Source organism: Siniperca chuatsi, linkage group LG1, assembly GCF_020085105.1.
Source record: "Siniperca chuatsi isolate FFG_IHB_CAS linkage group LG1, ASM2008510v1, whole genome shotgun sequence".
Lineage (NCBI taxonomy): Eukaryota > Metazoa > Chordata > Actinopteri > Centrarchiformes > Sinipercidae > Siniperca > Siniperca chuatsi.
In genome coordinates, this window is record NC_058042.1 from 6632453 (window position 1) to 6645718 (window position 13266).

Here is a 13266-nt window from a genome sequence, read left to right on the forward strand (position 1 = left end):
AAATACATATTACACATGCAATTGGCAGCCATATCAAACTGATGTAAGTGTAATGAAAGAAGGAGACCAACATAATGATGCTGCATTGAGCGAAAGTAACCAGGTGAGTGGCCAGCAGAGATGATCTCCAGTGTGAGAGCAACATAACTCAGTCTTTCAGTTCATTTTTGGCACTTCTTGTTGAGTCATGAGAAATAAGTGCATCTGTGCTGGGTGGGAAGGAGGAGGAAGCATAATTGAAAGGCATGCCTTGTTCATCTCCACTGGTCCAAACACACACGAGCATTGTAATTTATGGGACCTTTGCTCTGTGTCTGTATGTGTGGGTATGTGTGTGTGTGTTCGTGTGCGTGCACTTGTTTGTGTGTGTGTGTGTGTGTGTGTGTGCGCACTTATGTGTGGGTGTGTGCTCCTTGTTACCTTTTTGATGGATAGAGCTGCAACCATGATGGATGGTTGGTAGTCCATCAGTTAATTATTCTGGGACAATGTTAAACCATTAAACAAAGCTGAGACTTGGTCCATGTGGTCCATGTTCTGTGATTGCAGATGGGATCAAGTATTTATAATGAGTCAGTCTGTTTTTTAGGTTCAGTTGATTTCAGATTATTAGGATTAAAGGGTTAAAACAAAAACACAAAAAAGGAAAAATACTGTAATTAAACGCACTTGCAAATGCTATTTGCCACTGGAGGGCTGTAAAGTAAGAGTTGTATTGTGATCCCCTGATAACTAAGTTACTGTTTATTATTTGACTTCATATTATACTGTATGTATATAAAAGCCCTGGATAATCATCATAGACAAGTAGACTAGCATGTAATGAATCATAAAAATGTGAAATAAATGCTCAATCACTTTCTGAAACTGCTAGAATGATTTTTGAGTTCGCCCCAGCTGCTGCTGATCTTTGTGAAAACCAATTTTTATCATCTGTGGGACATGCACAGGGGATAAATTTGGCCTGTGGGAAGTCAGTATCGGTAACATACAGGTTTCTGCAGGCACACAGTATAAATGTACTTCATATTAGGGCTGTCCCTGACTAAAGATTTTCCTAGTCGACTAGTAGTCGTTAGTTCAAAGCCATTAGACAACTAGTTGTTGAATGTTTATTATATTAAATTAATTATTAAAATATAATTATATAAATATAATAGATATTTTTGGGACATCAGAAAATGGTTTGAGTTCCAGGGCTGAGCGGAAATGTTATAAGTAACATTGTTAACACTTTGCTACATTACAGAGAAATACAAAACCTTAATAATGAGCCTTAAAAATATAAATGGGGCACAAAGCGAGCCGCCTGTTGCTAATGGCAAAAGTGGTAATGATTCTGAAAGTGTCCGAATAACCGGAGGCTGTCTTCGGTCCTGGTCCCGTGTTCAGTGGGAAGCTGCTAAGACTGGTTCCGTTGCCTGCTTGCGGCTCCGGTGCTCATTCCAGCCCCACGGCAGCATCCAAAAGCTCTGTGCAAATGAAAACTTGGACAACGAAGACTCGACAGTCAGTTTGAACCAGTTAACAAGCACTGTTCTTGACAGAGCTCATCTTGACTGTCAGATCAACCCTACATGCTGCTTTTATACTGCTGATGTGCTAAACGATGAAATAATGAACTATGCAGCCTGCTTTCTGTAACAGGTGCAGCATCTGGTTGACACTGCCACTGTTTGTTTAGTGTTGTGTAATAACACCTATCAAAAAGCAACTGTGTTTTCAGCCATGACAATTCTTACAGCTTTCTTTTTTACTGTATGTGACCAGTACTAGGTTTCCCAACATTTTTTCTTTTTCTCTCATTTTCACTTGAAAGTGCTACAATTAACAATGTATGCCTGAAGTAAAAACACAATTAACACCTGAAGAGGTATGCAACAATGATCAACGTAGCTTACGTGATAAAAACTTCTTTTTTTTTTTTTAAATCACAAGCTTGGTGTTATGCAGAACACATGCGAACTTTGGCAAAACAGCAATTAAAAGACAAGAACATTTAAGTATTACACAAAAGGTGCTGGCTTTGTACGGTACGGACACTTTTAATAAGAGGCTGGACTACTCAATTGGCAACACCTGCACGAGACTAACAAGCATACTTGAAACACTTGTGCAGACACTACTTGAGCTGATCATTAGCTATCTGTCATGCAGACTTTTAAGAGGTAAAATATAACAAAAGATAAAAGCTTCCACAGTGAAAAGATTTAAAATAAAGAGACAATAGTTTCTCCTTTGCAAAAGCTGTAGACTATTAATACTGCAGCCTTAAATTTCAGAAAGGTCAAATATGGTGGTGAAAAGTTTCTATCGCCTATAATATAACAATAGCCATTTGGCACTATTTACTGTATATTATGGCAAAGCTGGACGGGCCTGCCTACCTACTGCATCATATTTCTTGTGGTGCAGTGAGGTAACGTCAAAGAACACATGACTTTCATCATGTGTTCTTGAGTTTCAATACTGGCCTGCTGATTGCTCACAGAATTACCTCGAAGCAGAGGGTAGCTGCTTTTAGTTATGCTGCACAGATCTAGACAAACGGACTAAATCTGCGTTAACATGTATCGCTTTTTAAAAGTTAGAAACATATGTTTGGAGGCATCCTGGTAGCCATGATATCATGAAATCAATTTCGGCCTGGGACCTTTGTTGCATACCCCTCTATCTCTTTCCCCTCGTTTCCATTCTATTGATATACTGCCACCTCAACATCCAATAAATGTTATGGTATACCGGGGCTGGGCCCAAAAGCACGACCAGGACAGCGAGTTTGCAGTAGTAAGTTCCGTTTATTTAGAAGAACACACAATGAGGAACCAGGAGTGTGGAGGTAAGGCTGGAAGCCCGTAGACTGGAGGCAGACAGCAGACCGCCACAAGGCTGAGGAGAGCAGGCAGGCTGAGGCTGGAATGCGGTCCGAGGCAAGGCAGGTGAGAGGTGTGGTGAAGTCCTCCATGGAGGCAGGTGACACGAGCGAACCACTAAGGTAAACAGACTGGTAAGAAGAGCCGGGTAGATATACTGTCAGGTGTGATGGAGAACAGGTGAGCAGCAGTAGATGGTTCGCAGGTGTGTCAGTTGCTGATTGGCAGTACCTCGGAGGCCACAACCACAGCATACACACACACACACACACACACACACAAGGAGACTAACAGGGGACAGACAGACAGGAACACTTGGAATGGTACAGCAGTACCATGACAATAAAGGCAAAAATACCACAAATATAATCTAAAAAAAAATGTTTGTTAATGCTTTTTTAAACTTAAGTCTATTTTTAGATCTGAGCAACAGATTTTATGCTGTTATATTTTTCTTGACTTTTTCTGTGTGTTTTTTTTGGTCCCCATGTCTCATGTAAAGCCTTTTCACTTACTCCATGTATGAATGTGCTGTCCAAATAAAGTTGCCTTGCCTTGCTTTACTATAGTGTTGCACTGTAAGTGGTAGGGTGCAGTAAAGGCCTTCAGAGGCAACACAAGAGACTTATGAATATGTGACCTGTTGTATTGTAGTTGTCAATTCTTTATAAGGATATTCAAAATGTGACAAAGTCCTAGAGCTCTGCAGTGCCATCCAATCCTTCAGTTTAACCATCACCTCCATCAGCAGGGAGATCCTGCAGTAGATATAGTGTTCTTCCTACAGAAGCTGAGGTCCACCCTCTTCAGGGATACTGTAGTGGTGTAATTCTACACGGCCAGTATAATACAATCAATCACCACCTCCTTCATAACTGCCTGGTTCCCCCACTGTTTCTGCCAAATCCAAGAGCAAACTGCAGTGCATCATAATATGAGTGGAAAACTGATTTCTCCCTCCAATGAAAATATACAATACTTCAGAGCATGCAGTGGAGATCTTCACTGATCTCTTCAACTTTTTCTTCCAACAAGAAAACATGAAGAATTAATGTGTATTCAAGTATATTTCTATTATCAAAGTTATTATAATAGTGACATTATAATTACAGTACCTCATTTTTTACAGCCTATAAAATCAATAACAAGACAAAACAACAACAAAAATGAAAAACTAAAAAAAATCTAAAATATCCATATGATGACCTTTGCTCTGTTTCACATTTCCTTAGCAGAAATGCAGGCTGTGGATGTTGACATTTATGTAGGAGGATAGGAACATTGAGCGCAGATGAGAAAAGTTTGTTGAAATGATTAACATGCTGTTTACTTGGAAAAAAACACCCCATGTTTGCACAAAGTCAAAAAAAAAAAAAAAAAAAAGGCAAGAATTTTTATGCAGATAGTTCATTAAAGATGCAAAAGTGATCAGTGTGCCTACTGTATGTTGAATGGGCACCTTGAAGAGAGGATGAAAAATAATACATTGGTGATTAGAGGTGAACAATGTCCTCCTGAGCAGCTAGACTCAGACTGAAGGAGAAAACTAAATTGAGGATATTGCTGTAAGCAGAACCACACACACACACACACACACACATGTTCCTCTAAACTGAAACTCCCTGTAATGTTCAAATCTTCAAAGTAAAACCAGAAGAGGACTTATCTCTATGAAAGCTAGAACTAGAGTATCTGCAATATTTTTTCTGTGACTCAGCATATTAGAAGAAATGAGTTTGAAGCAGGGTGGGCAGATGACCATGCACTGAACAGGGTGATCTCCTCCCTTTGAAGAAGTCTCAAAAGGGCTTTTGATGATTTTTTGTCCTGTATTTTTTAAACTCTGCTTTCATGTGGCCCACAAGGTTGTGCACGAACTGAGAGTAAGGGGAAAAAAATACAAGTACAAATTTAACATTGTGTTCAGCCATTTTACCTTGATGTAGCTAGATAACATTTTAGGACATACAGTTCTGTAGGAGCCATCCTACATCTCAAAATTATGCATTATTATACAAGAAACAAGATAATGATCTGAGTATCACAGTATCAAAGTAGCACTTGATAGAAGTTGAAAAATTTTATTTACCAAAGGTGAAAATGTGGCATCATACCAAATACTAAATATCAGATGTGTGCTTGATTCTACTGTTGTAATAAAGCATGTTTCTCTCTTGAGGACAAGAAAACCAACGTGTAGTTGTCCATCATGTCTGTGCTTGACTATGGAGGAATCCTGTACTTACATGCCGCTCATTCTACTTGTACTACATTCTACTGTAGTCGTCCTACAGTTTACAATTGTGCCTAATACTGGAGATATATAATATATTCTAATCATTTTTGTTTGCTGTAAGAAAAGGTAGTCTAGTCCTCACAAACAAAAAAAAAGAGAACTACATATTATCATTTTTATTTATTAAAGTCTCCGAGTGAAGATGCCTAGTTGTATTATGTCTCAACTGTAAAGAATAAGGTGGGAGATGATGAGTTGTTTTTATTATCAACAAAGTAAGTAAAAAGACAAAACTAACTATGTGTTATTCCGTCTCTCAATACCTTCCGACTTTTCTGCTCTGTGTGGAGCATAGACCCAATTCTTTGATTCTTAAGATGAAAATAACCGCTGGGCAATAGCTTTTAGCAAATGTTACGCATATAGTAACAACTGCATTTGTTGTGAACTATTTATATATAGCCTCGGATTAACACACATTTGGTGCACTACTGAGTTTTTAGAGCAATAGGATGGCACATGTAGCAATGACTCAAAATAAACTACAGCGCCCATGTTCATGGCAATGAAGAGAAATGTCATCCAGTGCAACAGTGTGGCTCATTTATGAGTTTTTAGTGGTGGACAATGGAGGAATAGGCTATATCAGACTTTGGCTACCAAGGCAATACTTGTTATTCATTGCTGGTTTTGGTCTTTTTTGTGTGATTTGTTGGCAATAAGAAAATTACACAACATCGCCACCCATATGTTTTAAAGCTACTATTCGCCAGACTAGATGTCAAGACTGGTTAACTCTAAATACACCATGGTTAAATACTGAACTTGGACTTAACTTTGGACTTATTTACAGATGTCTGTGATTGTTTCTGATGCTGTTTGTATGTTTTCTCTCTGTACTTGCTTCCTCCAGTGTACTCTCTTGCAAAAGAGATTACCTAATTAAATCAAGGTTATATATCATTATAAATGGATTGCTTGTTCATTAAAGACACATGTTAGATATGATAGATATAGATCTGGTGTTAACAGTTCCAAATGTCTCACAAGTAGATGTTTCTTAACACTTTTTGCTGTGCCACTGAGACACAGCATTTATGTGTTGTAATACACATTTACAGGCAGGCGGAAGGGACAGCTGTGGTTTGAAGAGGCAGACATACCTGCTGTGCTGCTGCGGACTAATTACAGTAATGCTGGCACTACTGCCATCTGAATCTCTTCAGTACAAACACTGTACAATCTGTGCCAATTTCTCTGTGTTCCTTTATTAATGCTTCGCCATTAAAAGCCTCCAGAGGTCATCTGACAAACACATCTGTTTAGAATGGATTTACAGCATGATTAACCACTTACAATAAATGTTTCAAAATCATATTTTCTTTCATATTCTCAGCTAGTGTTATGGCATCTAAATCTAAAAACAGCAGCTGTACATCTTAAGCTTTGCAAACTTTCTCGTTCTATGCAAACATTACAATGAACACCTGAATAACCTAAGGTTCAGTTAGCCTCATCTGTGACCTCTGCACTTCATACTAAGGTCCTCCACTACTTATCTTTTAAATGTCCCTTGTCTGTCCCATAAAAGTATCGGTGAAAGTGCCTTCTGTTCTTATGCCCTTAAAGTGTGGAACTCACTGTCTCTGGATATTAGAATGGCAACCTCTTTCTGTATTTTTAATCAGGAAATTAAAGACCTATCTTTCTAATCTGGCTTTAATTGTAGAGTAAAGTTGGTTCTTACATTATTTTTATCCTTGGGGTTTATTTTATTTTTATTCTATTGAGTTTTATGTAAATTTAGGTCTTATAAAATGTTTTTTCTTCTTTTTTTGTTGTTTGTGTCACGTAATTTTACTATGTAAAGCACTTTGGGCTACATGTTTGTATGAAAGGTGCTAGATAAATAAAGCTGAGTTGAGTTCATACGTTACCCCGTGATTCCGTCACACGGCAATCAGAATCAGAAATACTTTATTGATCCCTGAGGGGAAACTCTTTTGTTACAGTTGCTCACTATCACGTCAGTGCACACAGGAATAGAAGTACTAAGCAAATGAAAATATAATACACTATAATACAGGTAAGATAAATTAAGTACAAAGTGGATTTAAGTATAAAAGCTAAAATAGTGTAGTGGATTTAGAGGTTGATAAGTATGTACGGTATAATAATACAATGTAATAATACGGTGTAGTCCCTCATTCGTCCAGGAGTGTTCTATTGTAGAAAAGGTTTCAGTCGTAGTCATCTGGACACTGTTTTTAGAATCATGACGTTTCGACTGAAACCTTTTCTATGATACAATGTAATAATATAAGTAATAAGTAATAGTGCAATAATGAGTACTGTCAAGTTAAGTGTAGCGTTAAAGAGTTTGATGGCCACAGGCAGGAATGACTTCCTGTGGCGCTCTGTGGTGCATTTTGGGGGGATGAGTCTTTCGCTGAAGGTACTCCTTTGTTTGACCAGAACGTCATGGAGTGGGTGGGAGACACTGTCCAAGATGGCAGGTAGTTTGGCCAGCATCCTCCTCTCTGACACCAACAACATAAATAATAAAAACAATGGCAATTCTAGTGACAACAATATAAGCTCCTGTCCATTGGATGTTCCTTGAAAGAACCTTAACTTTTTAAGGCCTGAATCTTTGAGGTAGAAAAAGGCTTTACAGTCCATACAAACTATAAGAAACTGAGCGCCTATTTCATAGGTTACATGGTTAACATCATCTAAGTGGCAACTCATGTATTAATCAGAGCATCTGGAACAATGGTTTGTTACAATTATTCATCATTTGCAGGTGTTTGTGTGGCCTTTGAGTCTGTTTATGAAGATATTGTCTGTCCTACCAACACACTGCAATTGCAGCACCATACACAATGGCTAGAGGACAATTATTTTAATATTTAGGATGACAACACAGAGAATCTTCATTTTGACATTCCTTCAGGAATAAAGCAAATGCTGCTGCCTTTTGGTTTGCTTTATTAAAGTAAAACAAGTATGGCATTGTCATTTATAAATGATATAAAGGCTGCAACTTCACTGCATTGATCTCCTCATAGTCATTTCATCAGTCAAATTCAGTATTTTTGTGCCTTTCATGTACTACAGGGACACATACTGACACCATACTGGAACAGCTTATTACTGAACTTTTAAGAGCTGAGGGAACAAAGGGCTGAGGGGACATGATGCCCAAATTGGAAACAAAGTATTTTGTATAACATTGCAAAATAAAATGAAAAGAAATAAAATAAACTTTTTGGAGTTAGAAGATGTTCTAGCTCTGTGAATGAGGAGTTTACATCCGACTGCAGTCTCCATGGCCTAAAACACCCAGTCTGAGCTTTTCCTGGTGGGCTCCACTAACTAAGATAAGGATATATGTTGAAAATGGCTGACTTCCAAGAGATGAGTAGAGTAAGCTCCAAGCCAGAAGATGTGATTTAACGGGTAAGTGTGAAACTCGGGGAGTCACTCACTCACAAGGCTGCCTCATACTGTTGCTCTAAGAGGACAGCAAGGGAAACTGGAAATAATGTTTTTTGTCATGCAATGGGGTGCAGATGCACTTTGACAATTTGCATGGCATTAAAATTCTTGGGGACAAACAGATTTGATTTTGGCAAAGCAGATGCATGTTGTGGTGCTAAGCTGTTAATGTATCATGTTCCATTTCATCTCTTTTTACTGAGAATCTTTGGGCATTTTCATTATTAGATTTTTACCCGTGAGCAGCGTTTTTTCAAAAAATACAGTTGGGACCCAAAGAAATGTTGCAAAAAGATTAAAAAGGGACTCTGGAGGGAAACTATTCTCTAAGCTTGTAGGTACGCAGCCCCAAAACACAGTAAATCAGCCCAACCCAATTGTCTGTATTTTCATATCATCATATTGTCATTACCAGCGATCGCCGAAAACTGCTGGTTACGGTATGAGCCGAAATTCCACACTACTTCGGACTTCTGAAAAAATAAATAGTTTGCGTCTGTTTTTGCGTTAAGAGGAAGTCAGTAATTCATGAAAAATTAATGAATTGATTACTATCAATAATTACAGGCATTTATATACATTCACAAGTGAATTCCACACTTCAGAGAGATAGCAGAGCGGGGAAAAGAGCCGGTGTCACGTGTGGCTCACTGACCCGGTGGGTGGGTGGACACACCAACACACACGCACGCACAAACACACACCAGATCGTCTTAGGCAGCCACGACAGAGCCGGAACGCAACGCAGCCGGATGCTATGAACACTGCTACGCAGAACAAAGCTTTGGTGAGCTGGCATATGGCGGGGTTTTGTCAGATGGCACAGTGCACTGGTTAGGATTGGCAGATGGAAAAGGGATCGCAAACGGGTTGCTTTAAATTAAGGAGCAGAGTCACTTGTGCTGATTAACAGTGATTATCATCACCATGCCACTGCACCAGAAACATCTCCTGAAAATGCACAGTAGGCAGCAGATTTTAGATTTTATTTCTATCTTCTGTTCCTTAATATCGGCAGGGGAAAAAAAACAAAACTTTGCCAATTGGCAAAGCCTAGTATGTACCATGACTATTTGGCTCTGTTGAACAGACTGTAAAAAATATTATCTATTGTTTCGGTGCTTGCCTCAAATTGAGTCTTTATAAAGTGGCTGCTCCGAGGCTACGTTTGTTTTTGTTTTTTTAAATGTAGGTGGTGAAATGCATGTCAAATTTTGGTTGTTTATTTCATGGTTCGTGTTTGCTTTGCTTGCAGCGAGGGACTCAGTTTTCCAGCCCAGTGCTCACCAAGGACTGAAGGGCTTATCCATCAGGTTTCACAAATATCTTCTACACTTGATCACAACATGAAAGACTAAAGGGTCTCCAGGCTCAGTGAGGTAGAGAAACTTGTGTGAGAGGAAAACCTTGTCTTGTCAGCACTAGTAAAAGTCTGCAGCTTTCTAAGAGTGCAGTGTCAATCATTGTGAAGCACAGCTGACAGGATCAACTGATCTGTTATGCAGTTTGTGCACTTTTCAGGCAGACCCACGGGGATGTGCCAAGGGTAGCTTAAGAACAGCCTCGCCGTTCGCAGGACTACCAATGACCTCCAAATCTCATTTGGTTTCCTATTGGTCTCCATATATAGTCTAAATACACAGAGCTAGGTGGGTGTTTAGTTTTTACCTGAAGTAAGCAAAAACAAGTGAGTTGTTTTTTGATGTATTATATATAATATATTAGTCTTTCATCACGCAGTATATTACTGACAAGGAAATTTCTGGGGCAATATTTACTGCCATCTTAATACTTGACATTTGATCTTTTTTTTTTTTTTTTAACCATCATTTAGAATTTTTGATATAGACCTTAATGGAAATTCAGCCTTGTATTTCAAAGTGCATAGAAAATAGATTTCATTACTTACTTTATAAGTATGTATGGTCAACTTGCACAGCTTATGCGACTGGAATCCATGCACCAATTAAAACAACTTTGTTTACTGACAGAAGATTAATTTGAATTTTTTCCTCCTCTACTGTACAACCCAGTTTGTGGGTTTACAGTCACATTTAAGTGGGTCAAAAAAAAAAGTTTGGGAACTCAAGTTACCAAAGGCTTAAAGCGACACACAGGCAGAGGAGGAAGGCAAACAGCTTACTCCCCTATCTTTCTCCACTCTCTCCCACACTGGATTAAAGGAAGATAGGAAAGTTGGGCATGGAAATGTAATGATTTATTTTAGACAGGTCGCTCCTCCCGGAGTAAGCACTGTCCCTGGGGATACCCTATTTTGTATACACATCTCTCTTTCTCTGTCTCTCTCTCCCTCACTCATTGCACGTGCACACACATTTTACATATGCATTTCAATTGGAAAGAAGTAATAAAGATGCAACATAGTGTACGATGTGACATGTCATGATGAATGTGTCTGCAGTGTTAGTCATTTCAGTCTGACTTATTTGCTGTCATCATTCATTTTCGTGCAGTCACGCATTGTTCAGGTTTCATCTCTTTGAGCTTGTGTAGCTTAATGTGCCTTTAATCGAAATGAAGCCTATATGCATATACATTATACTGACACTTAATTTGGGAAGATGATTAGATGATAGTCTCTAGGTGTGGCATCATGGGGCCATTTTTACCCCACCATGTTTATTTTCTTAGTCGCAGATGTTTCTTCTGGAACAGAAAGGGCCACATACCCAGCAACCAGTTATGCCAAGTGTACACAATTGTTAACCGACTCATACTGGCAGTATCATTTGCATACACACACAGAAAATGGCAATATGACATTTCACTTTCCATTTACTGGGCGTGCTACAGTTAACCAAACTTCAGGCTTGGACGTTAGGAACAACAGTTAGTTCAGTGTCAGACAAACAGGATTGTTATCTCCGCCAGGCGCATGCGTTTGGTCATGTGTGTATCTGTCCGCAGCTAATCTTGCATTCTCCTAGACCCATCAGCCTAATATGTTTTGTGTACATTTATGACTGTGTGCTCAAGGACCTCTCATGGTTGCAGTGATTCACAAGTTTTGAAAAACCTATTTTATTAACTGCTCTGTTTTATACCACCATTGACTGCTGACTCCTCACTCCTCTTAACCGGCCGGTAGGGGCCGCAAGTGATCAACAATTGCTTCAGTTTGGAATCTTGTTTCAACTAGGGACAACATACGTGGCGGTCACATTAGTGTTGGAGGCAGGGCAGGAATTTCACCGATGGCCACGACGTTGTTGCCCTTATGTCTGGCCTTGATGCCCTCCTGGCCTTGGTGGTGGTTGTGAAACAGTTGCAGTTAGGTTTAGGCACCAAAACTACTAATAACACAAGGCTAAGTATGTCAGTTACGTCAATTAAGTTATGTATGTAAGTTAAATTATGTTATGTAAGTGACTTCAGTGAAATGCGATACATAAGTGATGTAAGTTAAACACGTTACTTAAGTTAACTTACGTACGTAAGTTAAAATAAGTCAACGCTGACTTTTGGTTTCACACGGGACACGAACAGCGGTCTCCTGGGTGAAAGTCCTGTGTTTGTTTGACCCATCCATCCACCCTGACCTTGTCCCTATGCAGACTTTGTAGCTCTTCACACTATCTCAACTGACCTCACCTTTTTTCTCTGTGACATTTGCACATAAATGACACGTCATCTCTGCACAATATAAGTAAGTAGAAATTAAGGCCTGGCAGAGATTTGCACTCTGAGTGCACTCTTCTATTTGCATAATACAATGAATTCTTTTCATAAAGCTACCATTATCAAGCAGAGCTGCTTTCAAAAAAAAAAATTTAAAATCACAAGCTACTATGGTCTTGGACAAAGCAGCGCAGATTTATGAATATGAAGACTTTTTAAAGCAGGATGCAAAACTGTCATGACAACTTAAGTGCTCAAAATAAAAGAAATAGGATATTTGACTGATTGGCTGTACAGTACACTCTGTATATCTGGTAAGTATCAAGTCAGTCTCATTCACTGCAAGTCCTTGATCACAAATGACAACTTACAGTAAAAGCTTTAATATTAAACTTGACTTCCCTGAATACTACACTTCTACACACTCTAGAGACTTAAGTTTTAATTTTTATTCACTTTAGTCACAAATGACCTTTTAGCAGAGGAATCTAGTGAATGTGTGTTATAGTCCCACCAGAAGAGCTGCCTTTGGCATTGTTATCGCTAATTCTTAATTGTATTAGAGATTTTGTGGAAATTGCAGACACAGCTGTTAATTGGTTTATGTTTCATATCTCAGAGATAGGTTGTCCTCTGTTTCCTGAGTTGTTCTATATCCTCCTTAGGACTATTTAACTATGTGCAGAGGTTTCATCTTCACTTCTAGATTATTCTTTGAATACTCACTCATACCATTCTCTGACAAACAAAGATGTTTTTTACCTACACTGGTTATACATTGTTCTGTCTACTTGCAAAACCAGGGAGATTCAAGCAACTTTACTCTTTTTTGAAAGAGAAGAGAAAGGGGGGTTATAAACCAGTATGAATCATCTCTTTTGGCTTCAATCTGATCATTCCCATGGCAGCTAGATTTCATCCATAAATGTTCTGTGTTTGCAAAGTGAGATCATTTCTTAAACGTGCATTAACTGATTTATTTTGGCCACTTGGGGGCAGTGGAAACAAGCTGTAAAG